Raw genomic sequence first — 10,960 nt, 5'->3', positions numbered from 1 at the left:
TCATAATAGTCAGGAAGTGGAAGCAAACCAAGTGTCCTCCAGTGGATGAATGACTAGGCCAATGGTAGTGCGTTGTTAGGAATATTACCAGGCCGTAAAGAGGAATGAAGTACTGATACACGCTACACTGTGGATAAGCCTGGAAAACATGCAAAATGAAAGAAGCCAGACAAGAAAGCCACATATTGTAGATTCCATTTATAAAGAAATGTCCAGAATAGGTAAGTTTAAAGACACAGAAAGTTGAGTGGTTGGCGGGGGCAAGGGTTGGGGAACAACGGGGAGGGCGGGGAGCCGGGATGGGGGAGTGATCGTTAATGGGTCCTGGGCTCCTTTTTGAGCTGATGAAATGTCCTCAGATTGATCTGGTGATGGCTGCACAGCCCTGTGGATATATTAAAACCCACTTAGTTTAAATGAGTACATTTGATGGTATGTGAATGATATCTCAATAAAGCCATTGAAAAAATGAGTGTCATTGTGCCCTCCTGGTTTAATAAAGTCCGTGAGCTCGTTGTTGTGTTAGCCCATATCAGGCCATTGAGGACTGGACAGAGGTTGTGTGTTCGTTCATGTCATCCTGGAGAGCCCTTTGATCCCTTTCACACTCTTCCAAAATTCAATGGAGATGATAGAGTTCCCAGATTCAGCAGTGAGTATACAGGACATTCACTTACAGTTGGATTTTCAGATAAATACCTTTTGTAGTATAAGTATGTCCCATGCAATATTTGAGACACGTTCTTACTAAAAAAAGAAAGTGTTTGTTCGTTGTGTGAAAATGAAAATTAACTGGGTGCCTTCTGTTTTATTTGGCAACTCCAAATTGAGTAAGAGCACTGACAGGCAAGTTGAGTCATCTCTGTGATCTATGCAGTCCTTCACAGGCTCTGTGAAGAAGCTAACCTCTTCCAAGTAAATGCAGCCGAGGCCGGTCCTGAGGTGGGGAGTGGGTCTGGCATGCTAGGGCAGTGACTGTGGGGCCCAGACCTGGCGCTCTGAGAGTTGCCCAGCTACATCCTCTCTGAGGATCAAGGGGGCCAAAGTCTGTGTTAGTGCAGGCTCTCTGCCTCTTCCTCACCTAAAACCCCTTTTGTTCAACACCTCCAAGAGCCCCTTTCCACCTCCTCGCCTCCTCATCCTGTGCCCAGCCTGCCCTCCGTTTGCATCCTCCGTATGCCTTCGCTGCCCGTAAGCCCTATTCTTCAAGGTGGAACAATCTTTCTCCTGGGTTAGTTCTCTGCCACTCTTCCTTCCTGTGACAAAAATGCACCCACGTGGATGGACCTGGAGAGCATTATGCTCAGTGAAGTAAGGCAGTCAGAGAAAGACAAGTACTCATACGTGGAACCTAATGAACAAAATAAACTAACAAGTAAAATAGAAACAGACTCATAGATAGCGAACAGACTGACTGTTGTTGGGGGGATGGTGGTGAAAAAAGGTGAAGGGATTAAGCCAAAACAAAACAAAACATACACACACACAAAAAAACCCTCAATAGACACAGTATGGTGATTAGCAAAGGGGGTTGAGGCGAGGTAGAAGAGGGCATTGGGGGGATAAATGGTGATGGAAGGAGACTGGACTGGTGTGGTGAACACACAATACAATATACAGATGATGTATTATAGAATTGTACACCTGAAACCTATATCATTTTAATAACCAATGTCACCCCAAGAAATTCAATAAAAAAGAAAAATGCATCCAGCCCTTTGTAATGGAACTTATCCACCCATGCTTGGCTGGGTGTGAGCAGCTTACAGACCCAATTGCCAGCCCCTCGGGAAGGAGGTCTAAGATTGTTTGAACCACGTAGTGGGAATCTAAAAACTTGCAGGGCCAGCATGTATACCAGCATCAGGAGAGTGGTTTTCTCTAGGGAGGGAGCGGGGCTGAGATTCAAAGGGTCCTGGGTGGTTGGCTATATATTTAACTTTTAAAGAGATGAAGCGAATATGTTAAACCTGTTGGTTGGGATGTATGTTGTGTATCCTCTTTGTATTTCTGTACATATGAAATATTACACAATTAAAATAGGAATTAAATTTTAAAAAAACTATAAACACTTTAGAAAGCGTGGAAATACTTTATTTTTAAAAAATTGTAATTTATAAAAATAAACTTAATCACATCATAAAAGAAGACATTGTAAGTGGAAGAAAATCTTATGAAAAAGTATTGTGTAGTCATATGTTCAACATTTGCAGAGAAATACCCAGAATTAGTAACAAATTGGTGAGGAAGAACAAGAGTGAATATTAACTTCTATAAGTATAAACCCTCAAGAACTGTATAATCCAGGAAGGAGAAATTCACACACACAGGAGACTATGAATAATCACTAAACAAGACTCCTGGTGAAAAATAATACAGATCAAGTTTAATATCTATGTGTTAAGTGGGTAGGGAGAGCCAAGCATCACACTGATTGCTAGAAAAGGAAAAGTGAACACAGCAAATGTATGTTCTTTAAGGAGTGGGAAGAAGTTGAGAAGAAAAATATGCTCTCCGACTCCCAGGCATACTTTGTATTCATGGTTTTTAATCTTTTTTCCCTATATCGCCTTCTCAAAAAGAACCTCCAAGGCATGCAATCCCTTTTAAAAATGCATATTTTCTCCTCCCCCCATTTTTCCCTCCCCAACATACACACAGACACATTTCATGCACTCTCAGAAATCCCACACAGAGGCACTGTTGGCCTATGATGCATCAGGCTTTGCCGCTGCTGTGGAGTTTCTTGTAGTGAATTCCTAAGCAGCATGGCACACACCCACGCCCACTAGGCCTGCATGCCTTCCATGCCCTCAACCCTCTCTCTTCTGTTCTTCTTACCACTAGGCTAAAAGAGCACAGGTGTCTAAACAGAGCCAAGATGATCATGTTACTCCCTAGGCCACATGGGCCCGCTTGGCACATGCCTCTGGGGAAACATCAGAGAAAAAGGAAGCTCATTAAAATAGCTTCTTAGGCTCCAGCTGGTTTTCCATTAAATTTGACACACGAGAGTCTATGAATTTAAAAATTATCTAGCCCTTTCCAAACTTTCATTGGAAATGAAAGTTGCTTGACTCAGTTCTGGCATGGAGATTTTTCCCCATCTCCAATTTAGAAATAGAAATAATTAAAAACAAAGCCTGCCAAGAAAGAAACAAAGGTAGCCATGAAATCTACCATGGTAACTTCTGACCCACCTTAACATACCGTATATTTGAGAAAGAAGGTATCCCAGAGCCATCCTAGAAGTGACCAGCTGTTACTTTCTGTCCCTGGCTTATCTTTTCAAAGAGTTGATCATCTATAGCTGAGTAATAAAAATTTAAAAAGCAGCATGGTTTTACAGTGAATTTGTGGATAGTTCAAATTTTGACACAGAAAATGAGAAAAGAGGAAAACTATTCATAGACAAAAACAAACCTCTGATTGAAGAGAGGTAGGGGGTGGCATGAGATTAAGTGAGGAGGGTAAGGGAACAAAAATTAACCTTATAGAAACCACAAACAAGGGGAACAGTACAATATTCTACATTCAGGAATGCCATGGCTACGTTGATATGTAAATCTGGCACTCAGAACAACAGAGTATTATTGCTGCTGATATGGTAATCTTGAGAGGTACTGAGAAAAAGTGGGTGGGTCATGTGAAATTCATGAAATGCTTGAGGTGAGCTCACTGCTGAAGTATTAGTCACGTCTTGCTTCGTGTGTGGTTTTTCTCCAATTTATTGTATAGATAAGTATTCCTCTGTACTCTCTGTTCCCGAAGAGTTTAGTTTATTTTCATGAGGCTTTAAAATATTTCATCTCAAAGGTTTGTTTCTGTTCTAAAGGCATTTTGCAGAATGCCTCCCCTCCTTTGGCCTACTCAGACAAATATGCCTACATTTGCATACAGCACAGTACCTATTTACTCGGCATTGGCTAGAAAGTTCAGAGGCACGAGCCTAAAGGAACATTTTCAGACTGAGCACATAATTCAACCTCCAGCTTGTCAGCAGGAGCAAAATAAATAAATAATTCCAAGAAGGACTGAAACAGTCTGTTGAGAAGGAAGGAAAAAGAGACACAATCAGCATAAAAATAAGGAAGAGAAAATGAAGCTGAAGGAACCAAAACCTCCCATGTTCAGAGTTTGCCTTACCTCTTCCCCTTCACCAATATACTAAACCCTTCTTAAACTCAACAACGTTTCTTAATATTGTCCTAACTACCATTCCCACTTAAAATACTGCTGTTATTCCCAAGCCATATATTTTACTTCACCCAGTAGAAAAGAATAAAGTGTGCCCTTATTTGAGGAAATAATAGAAAATTTATTTATTTGTTCTGTAAGCAACTGTTTACAATTGAACTACCCTTTGTAAGAGATGGCTTACTAAGCACCGCTATCATTCATTTACACTTTAGTATGAATGTGCTCCCTCCCTCCCTTTCACTTGTTACCTAACGATTCATTTAATATGGGGTTTAGGTGTAGAAGAAGCAAATGCTATGACTTTAAAGGACAGGTGTTATAAAAAGGGAATAGATTTGGGTAGATATGTTTGCTGTGGTGGGACTTTGAGCATTTAAAGAGAAGGAAGTCGACACTAGATACCTGTAGGGTTAGGGTCGGGGGAGGTAGGAGGGAGATGAAGAAACAAGTGACCAGGTACCTTCTTTCACAATTCTCCGGAGGATTTACTCAATAGAAACACATTAAACAAGCACATCTCATTCTACTGACTCAGACCTGAAGAAGTTTAACCTTACCATGGTACATGTCATAGAGTAAGGAAAAAAAACAAACACCCTGCATTTATTGTTCAGAAAACTTTTTATAAAAGCAGCTTTCTTTCCTCTAAGTTCACTTTTGAGGTTGTTGTTTCCATGTAAGAGTTGGTAAACCAGAATTGTTTGCTGAATGAAAATCTGACAGGGCTCCTCTTCCAGAGCTTGCATTTTTAAGAAGCAGAAGCCTGGAATCCTAGGTTATCCAGGAGGACATGTGGTTTTGGTACCTGTAGTCTTCAGGAAAGCAGGAGGGGAACCATGTCTTCGATTGTGAATAATCTTAATGCTTCAAATTTTGCTTCAATCTTCCCTGTTTCTAAGGAAAAAAAACACACCCTAAAATTTACTCTTGGGACCTTATCAGATATACTTATGATCCTAAAGATATTTTCAAAAAACCACAAATAATATTTTTGAGAATTTAAGTGTTAATATTTCCTGCCTCTTGTTAGGTGCTGTCTATTGCTAGATGAAAATACCTTCAACTCTTTCTTTCTGGCATTACTTTTTAATATTATGGATATTCTGATTTTTCTATTTGGTAACACATATCTCTATTTATTTTTTTACTCATTTACATAGTTAGGTTAAGAATTCTTGCCAAAACCGGTTTGGCTCAGTGGATAGAGCGTCGGCCTGTGGACTGAAGGGTTCCAGGTTCGATTCCGGTCAAGGGCATGTACCTGGGTTGCGGGCACATCCCCAGTGGGAGATGTGCAGGAGGCAGCTGATCGATGTTTCTAACTCTCTATCTCTCTCACTTCCTCTCTGTAAAAAATCAATAAAATATATTAAAAAAAAAAAAAAAGAATTCTTGCCCAGCCAGCATGGTTCAGTGGTTAAGTGCCGACCTATGAACAGGAGGTCATGGTTCAATTCCCAGTTAGGGCACATGCCCAGGTTTTGGGCTTGATCCCCAGTGGGGGGTGTGTAGGAGGCAGCTGATCAATGATTCTCTCTCATCATTGATGTTTCTATCTCTCTCTCCCCTTCATCTCAGAAATCAATAATAAAAAATAAAATAATTCTTTTAAAGCATATTTTCAAGGCCTTTGACTTTAAAGGCTTCCCACAACTACATAAGACTTTTATTTCAGGATATATCTTTAAATCTTTTTGGTTAAGCATAGAATTGTTTCCAGAAACATTTAAGTCTGAAGGTGGTTAATGTCAGTCTTCTTTGGTTAATAGCATGTTACCTGAATGGTACAGTACCTAATATTCTGTGTGATAAAATATAATATTAGTAGTAGTAATACGGCTTGACAGTTTCTAAAAAATGTTTGCATGAATATTAGCTCATAGGAATGAAGGTATTGCTACATGGAAGCTGACCAATTCTGCTAACAGTACAGGGTGGGACAAAAGTTGTTCATATGGAAAATAATACAATAATTAACAAATAATAATACAAGCATAAACTCTGTTTTGCATACTCACAACTGTAAACCTACTTTTCCCTCACCCTGTATTTCTGTTACCCACAAGCAGTCTCTGGTAGAACAGCATGGTTGTTCTAGCTAACATTATCGTTAAAAGTTAGATATGGAAACAGAAATAATTATTTCCATATCTGTCTCTGTAATTTATAAAGGTGTCCAAATCATAGCTTGCTATGTGAATTCTAAGTGTATCTCAAATGGGTTTTAAAGGACACCCCTTTATTCCTATTTTGTAAGCAAGCCTAGGTTGATTCTGCCCTCACTGTTTATGTTTTTTATAGGTTCACACCATGCTATTTCTCAGCCTTTCCCTTTTTAACAAGTCTTTCCCCACACCTGTGAAGTCCTGAGTGGCCTTTGCCGAGCAGTTTCTGACACTGATACCTCTCTTTCCAGGGGCAGTCCCCGGAACTGCCTCAGGTACACCTCCCATTGTATGTGGATGAAGAATCACACTTCTGCTTGTTTGTGTTTTAATTGAAGTGAAAAAATTATTGTTTCCATTTCTGTTCTGGACTTGGTGCTGCCGGCCATCTTCTGGGGCCTTCTACTAGAACTTACGGGGCATGTAAACCGCCGTGATCCATAGGAACTTGGTATAGGCGTATACATATTTTCCACACAAATACTAAGCTCTTTGTTCCTTTCATTTTTCTTCTTTAAATTCAATCAGCCACCTTGTTTCCCCCAAAGGATGGTATTATCAGAACTAACAGTTTATGCAACTAGCTAGTCTGTTACAGGACGCATTTTATAATGATCGTAGGAATGAGAAAGTCTTAAGAATTTGTTGCTCCAGCGTCTCCCGACACTCCTGCTGCCCTCAGGATGATGAGATTCAAGACACAAAAGTAGCAACACCCTCCTTCCACTTTTATCAGGAGTACATATTTCCCATTGGACATTTTATAGACCGACTTTACATTGAAGCTCTGGCCTCTAGATATTTCTCTAAAGTAGAACAGAAAGTCATTTTAGCTTAAGTAATGCCACCTTGCTCAGATAAGCTGCTTGAGTTGAGTTTGTGCCAATTCAAGATGGCCTCGTGCTGGCTGATGCACACGCAGTTAGGAATTGTGCAAGAAATGTGGGTCTTTTGCTGGAGTGTTCGGCACCTTGGTCATCAGCCTTGACCTGCTCCTCCACACTTCACCCTTTCCCTCTTCCCATGGGGTTCTTGTGTTGTGCCCTGTGGTTTTTGTTGTTTTGTGTTTTCAGACAGCAGTCCTGGCAGGGGTGGTGGGGGTGGTGAGGGGGAGGTTTCTTTCCCTAATCCTTTAAGATTTTGTCCAGTTTGTTTTCTCTTGGATCGCTTCAGGCCTTCTGGCGATTCCCTTAGAGAGCCTTTTTTCCCACTTAGCACGGAACTTGTCTGTTGATCTGTTGTGTTCTGGCTGCTGCAGGTGAGGTCCAAACACATGCTTGCTCCCTTCCTGCCCAGTTATAGCTTCCAGAGAAAGACTGTACCTCCTCTTCATGGTAACCCTCATCCTTCTGAATCCCCTCCTCGTGCGCCCCCCCGCAACACAAACATACACACACACTGTAGGATCCCTGAGTAAGTAGTATCAACTACACTTGCTCAGTTTCCTGCTCTCCAGTTGTTTCCTCCCTACTTCCCATCCTGTATCTCATTCATGCTTTTTTTCCTCCCTTGATTCTACCCCTATCCTTGCCACTGATCAGTAGCTTGAAAGCTCCCAGGGCTCTGCCCTCCTTTAGGCTTGGGAAGAACTACTTCTGCAGTTTCTCCAGGTGCCTGCAGGGCAGCTCAGTCCCCAGCCATCCAATAACTAAGGTACCCAGCACAGCTGTTCCCTTGTTTCCACAGGTGCTATTGCTAAGTTTGGAGAGGACAGTTTGTTGTGGGAAGGTGGAGTCAGACCCCCGTCAGCATTCTTCCAGGGAGCTGTCTCCCCAGATTTCCCTCTTTAACGTTTCCAACAAACAGGTGGTTACTCCATTGGTAGTAAATTCCTGGATATTTTTACCCAACACCCCAGAAACAAAATGACAATGTTATTGGACATGTCATACAGCCGGGCAAATGAGTAATGTCCTCATTAATCAATTTGCCAAAGAAAACAGTTTGCTATCTAAGCTTGTTTGGAGAGATGCTAGCTATGTGAAGGAAGAAAAACTCGGCCATCTGCTTAAAAGTACACTGTCAAGATTAAAATGATATATACTTGGTGACTTGGTGTGTTTTCAAGTTAACCTTCCCCTATGCAAGGCCGCACCAACTGCACAGTAAGTAACACTCAAGTAACTGTTACAAGAGCCTCACTGTAATGCTTTAGTAGTGTCCATTGTGCGGGGACTGAGGTAGAGATAAGATGGAATCCAAGAGAGATGCAAATTTTACCAGAACTGTCACTCTATTAAGAAATGTCATACTACAAAGAAAACCTGCTGCTGTAGTATGGCTGATTCATTTTTTATGCATCCACTCATTTATAAAATGGATCGAGTGCTCCTTCTCTCCAGGCATGTGCTATACTCTAGGCACACAAAGATTAATGAGACAGGGTCTCTGCTTACACACTGATGGGGGACTCATTTGCATACTTCTCTAAGTACTTAAACAACTGCAGGATAGTGTGTTAAGCGGGATGACAAAGGTATATATAAAATACAGAGAGGATCTAGGGGAAGTCTTTCCTGAAGAGCCAACTTTTGAACCAGGTCGCAAAGGATAAGTACAAGTGTTATAAACAGGCAAGAAAAAAGCCTTTTGCAAAGCCATACTGGCACGAAATCACAACGGGGAACTGCAAGTCATTTGGTTTGGGTGTAACATAGGTACCTCAGGAGATGGGAAGAGCAGTGTCAAGAGCTAGGGCCAAAGAAGCAGACAGGAGACAGATGATGCAGCACATTGAATGTCAAAGTTAGGAGTGGGGACTATTGAATGGGTGACATTGAATTTGGGGAGAGCTTGGCTCTTTCACAGATAGTTGGCAGCTCCTCAATACCTTATTTTATTTTGTAATATATTATGTCATACTCATAATATATGTTATATAATGGTATGGTATACAGAATTAAATATTATTGTACAGGCAGTCCTCGGGTTACGTCGGACTCAATGTACATCGTTTTGTGGTTATGTCGCTGTCTCCCATTCATTTATAAAAAAAAAAAGTTCCATAATTTCGACGTATGTACATATGTGCTTTATGTTTTTTATTATTTATTTACCACAAGTAAAGGTCAGGAATTGTTATCTTTCTTTTAATTTTTTTTACTGTTTCACTTCATTACTGCTCCATGTGCTCCATGTGAGTGACGTAGGTGCTTATATGTAGGTGGGTTCTGACTTACCGTGAAAATCGCGTTACATCGCGCCGTAGGAAAGGATCGCCGACGTAACCTGAGGTCCTATAGTATAAGGGCCTGGCACATATTAAGCTTCACAAAGCTGATGACTGAATGAATACTCTGACATAAGTCTCTCACCCTTGGTCAGATATTGGTGGTAATGACAGGACCATAAATTAAGCCTCATGACTTTCTTCTTCTCCAGGCTCTTTCTGTCACACACTAGCAACTAGTGACAAAGGAGCTGTTGAGATGTCTTCATAGGTATGCAATGCAGCTACAACGCCCAATATATTTTCCAAAAATTATTTTAACTCCTTCATTGCCCAGGATTTTATTCAATCTATTGTAATATCTCTGGAAAAGAAAATTAAGTTTTAAAATGGTAGTAAGACATGGAATTCAAGCTAAATAAGCCTTTTATTTTCGCTTTTGCTGAACTATGTCTGCTTTGCAAGGTGAGTGATAACCTAGAATGAATAAATACCCGTACTGTTTTCAATCCTCGGTTGGGATTCCACGGATGTGGAGGAGCAACTATATGTAGTGCTCTATGCCATTTTATATAGGGGACTTGAGCATCCATGGATTTTGGTATCCATGGGGGTCCTGGAACCAATCATCCCCCCAGGGGGAAACCAAAGGACAACTAAGTTTTTTGGGAGTCAAAGGTTATACACAGATTTTTTACTGTCCCCTAACCTTCACACTGTTCAAGGGTCAACTATAATTATATTTACAATTCTTTTCTCTATGACTTCTGGATTTTATGTCACACTTAGAAAAAGCCTTCTCCATGACATGATTATACAAAATTTATTGTTTTATTCTAGTACTTTATGATTTCATAACTACTTATCCCAACACCATTTATTGAATGTTTTCCCTACTGATTTGGACTGCTCCTTTTATCTAAACTTACTTTGTTTGCACCTGGGCCCATATCTGGACTGTCTACCTTTCTTCTTTCATCTGCCTATCTATTTCAGTGCTATACCAACTGTTTACATTAGTGTGGTTTTGGAATATATTTTAAAATATAATGGCTTTGGATTTTTATCATACCATGAAAATATTCCTAATGATATTTCAATGGTGGGTACATGTCATTGTACCTTTGTCCAAACTCAGAGAATGTACAGCACCAAGAGTGGACCCTAAGGTAAAGTATGGACATTGGGTGATTAGATATGTCAATGTAGGTTCATCCTTGGTAAAAAAATGTACCATTCTGGTTAGTGATGTTGATCATGGGAAGGCTATGCATATGTAGGGGTGGGAATATATGGGCAATCTTTGTACCTCCCTATCAATTTTATTGTAAATCTAAAACCACTTTAGAAAAATCAAGTCTTTAAAAAATAAAATTTAAATTTAAAAAAGTGAATGGAACTAAATTTCTTGCTTCACTCTATTCTC

At 40.3% G+C, this 10,960-nt stretch overlaps 1 protein-coding gene and 1 long non-coding RNA gene across 2 annotated transcripts in view; one reads left to right on the top strand and one right to left on the bottom strand.

Moving 5' to 3' along the window:
- Window positions 1-89: 89 nt before the first annotated feature.
- DUSP16 (dual specificity phosphatase 16) overlaps window positions 90-10,960 on the top strand; it is a 118,337-nt gene continuing 107,466 nt past the window's right edge. The window contains exon 1 of the mRNA XM_014451701.2: window positions 90-221. The gene's annotated coding sequence lies outside the window, so the exon portion shown is untranslated. The remainder of the gene's footprint in view (window positions 222-10,960) is intronic.
- LOC106696249 overlaps window positions 2,142-10,960 on the bottom strand; it is a 31,555-nt gene continuing 22,736 nt past the window's right edge. The window contains exon 3 of the long non-coding RNA XR_002828082.1: window positions 2,142-5,094. This is a non-coding gene — a long non-coding RNA (uncharacterized LOC106696249). The remainder of the gene's footprint in view (window positions 5,095-10,960) is intronic.

Source organism: Myotis lucifugus, unplaced genomic scaffold (genome assembly GCF_000147115.1).
Source record: "Myotis lucifugus unplaced genomic scaffold, Myoluc2.0 scaffold_10, whole genome shotgun sequence".
Lineage (NCBI taxonomy): Eukaryota > Metazoa > Chordata > Mammalia > Chiroptera > Vespertilionidae > Myotis > Myotis lucifugus.
This window is presented reverse-complemented; position numbering and strand designations above follow the sequence as displayed.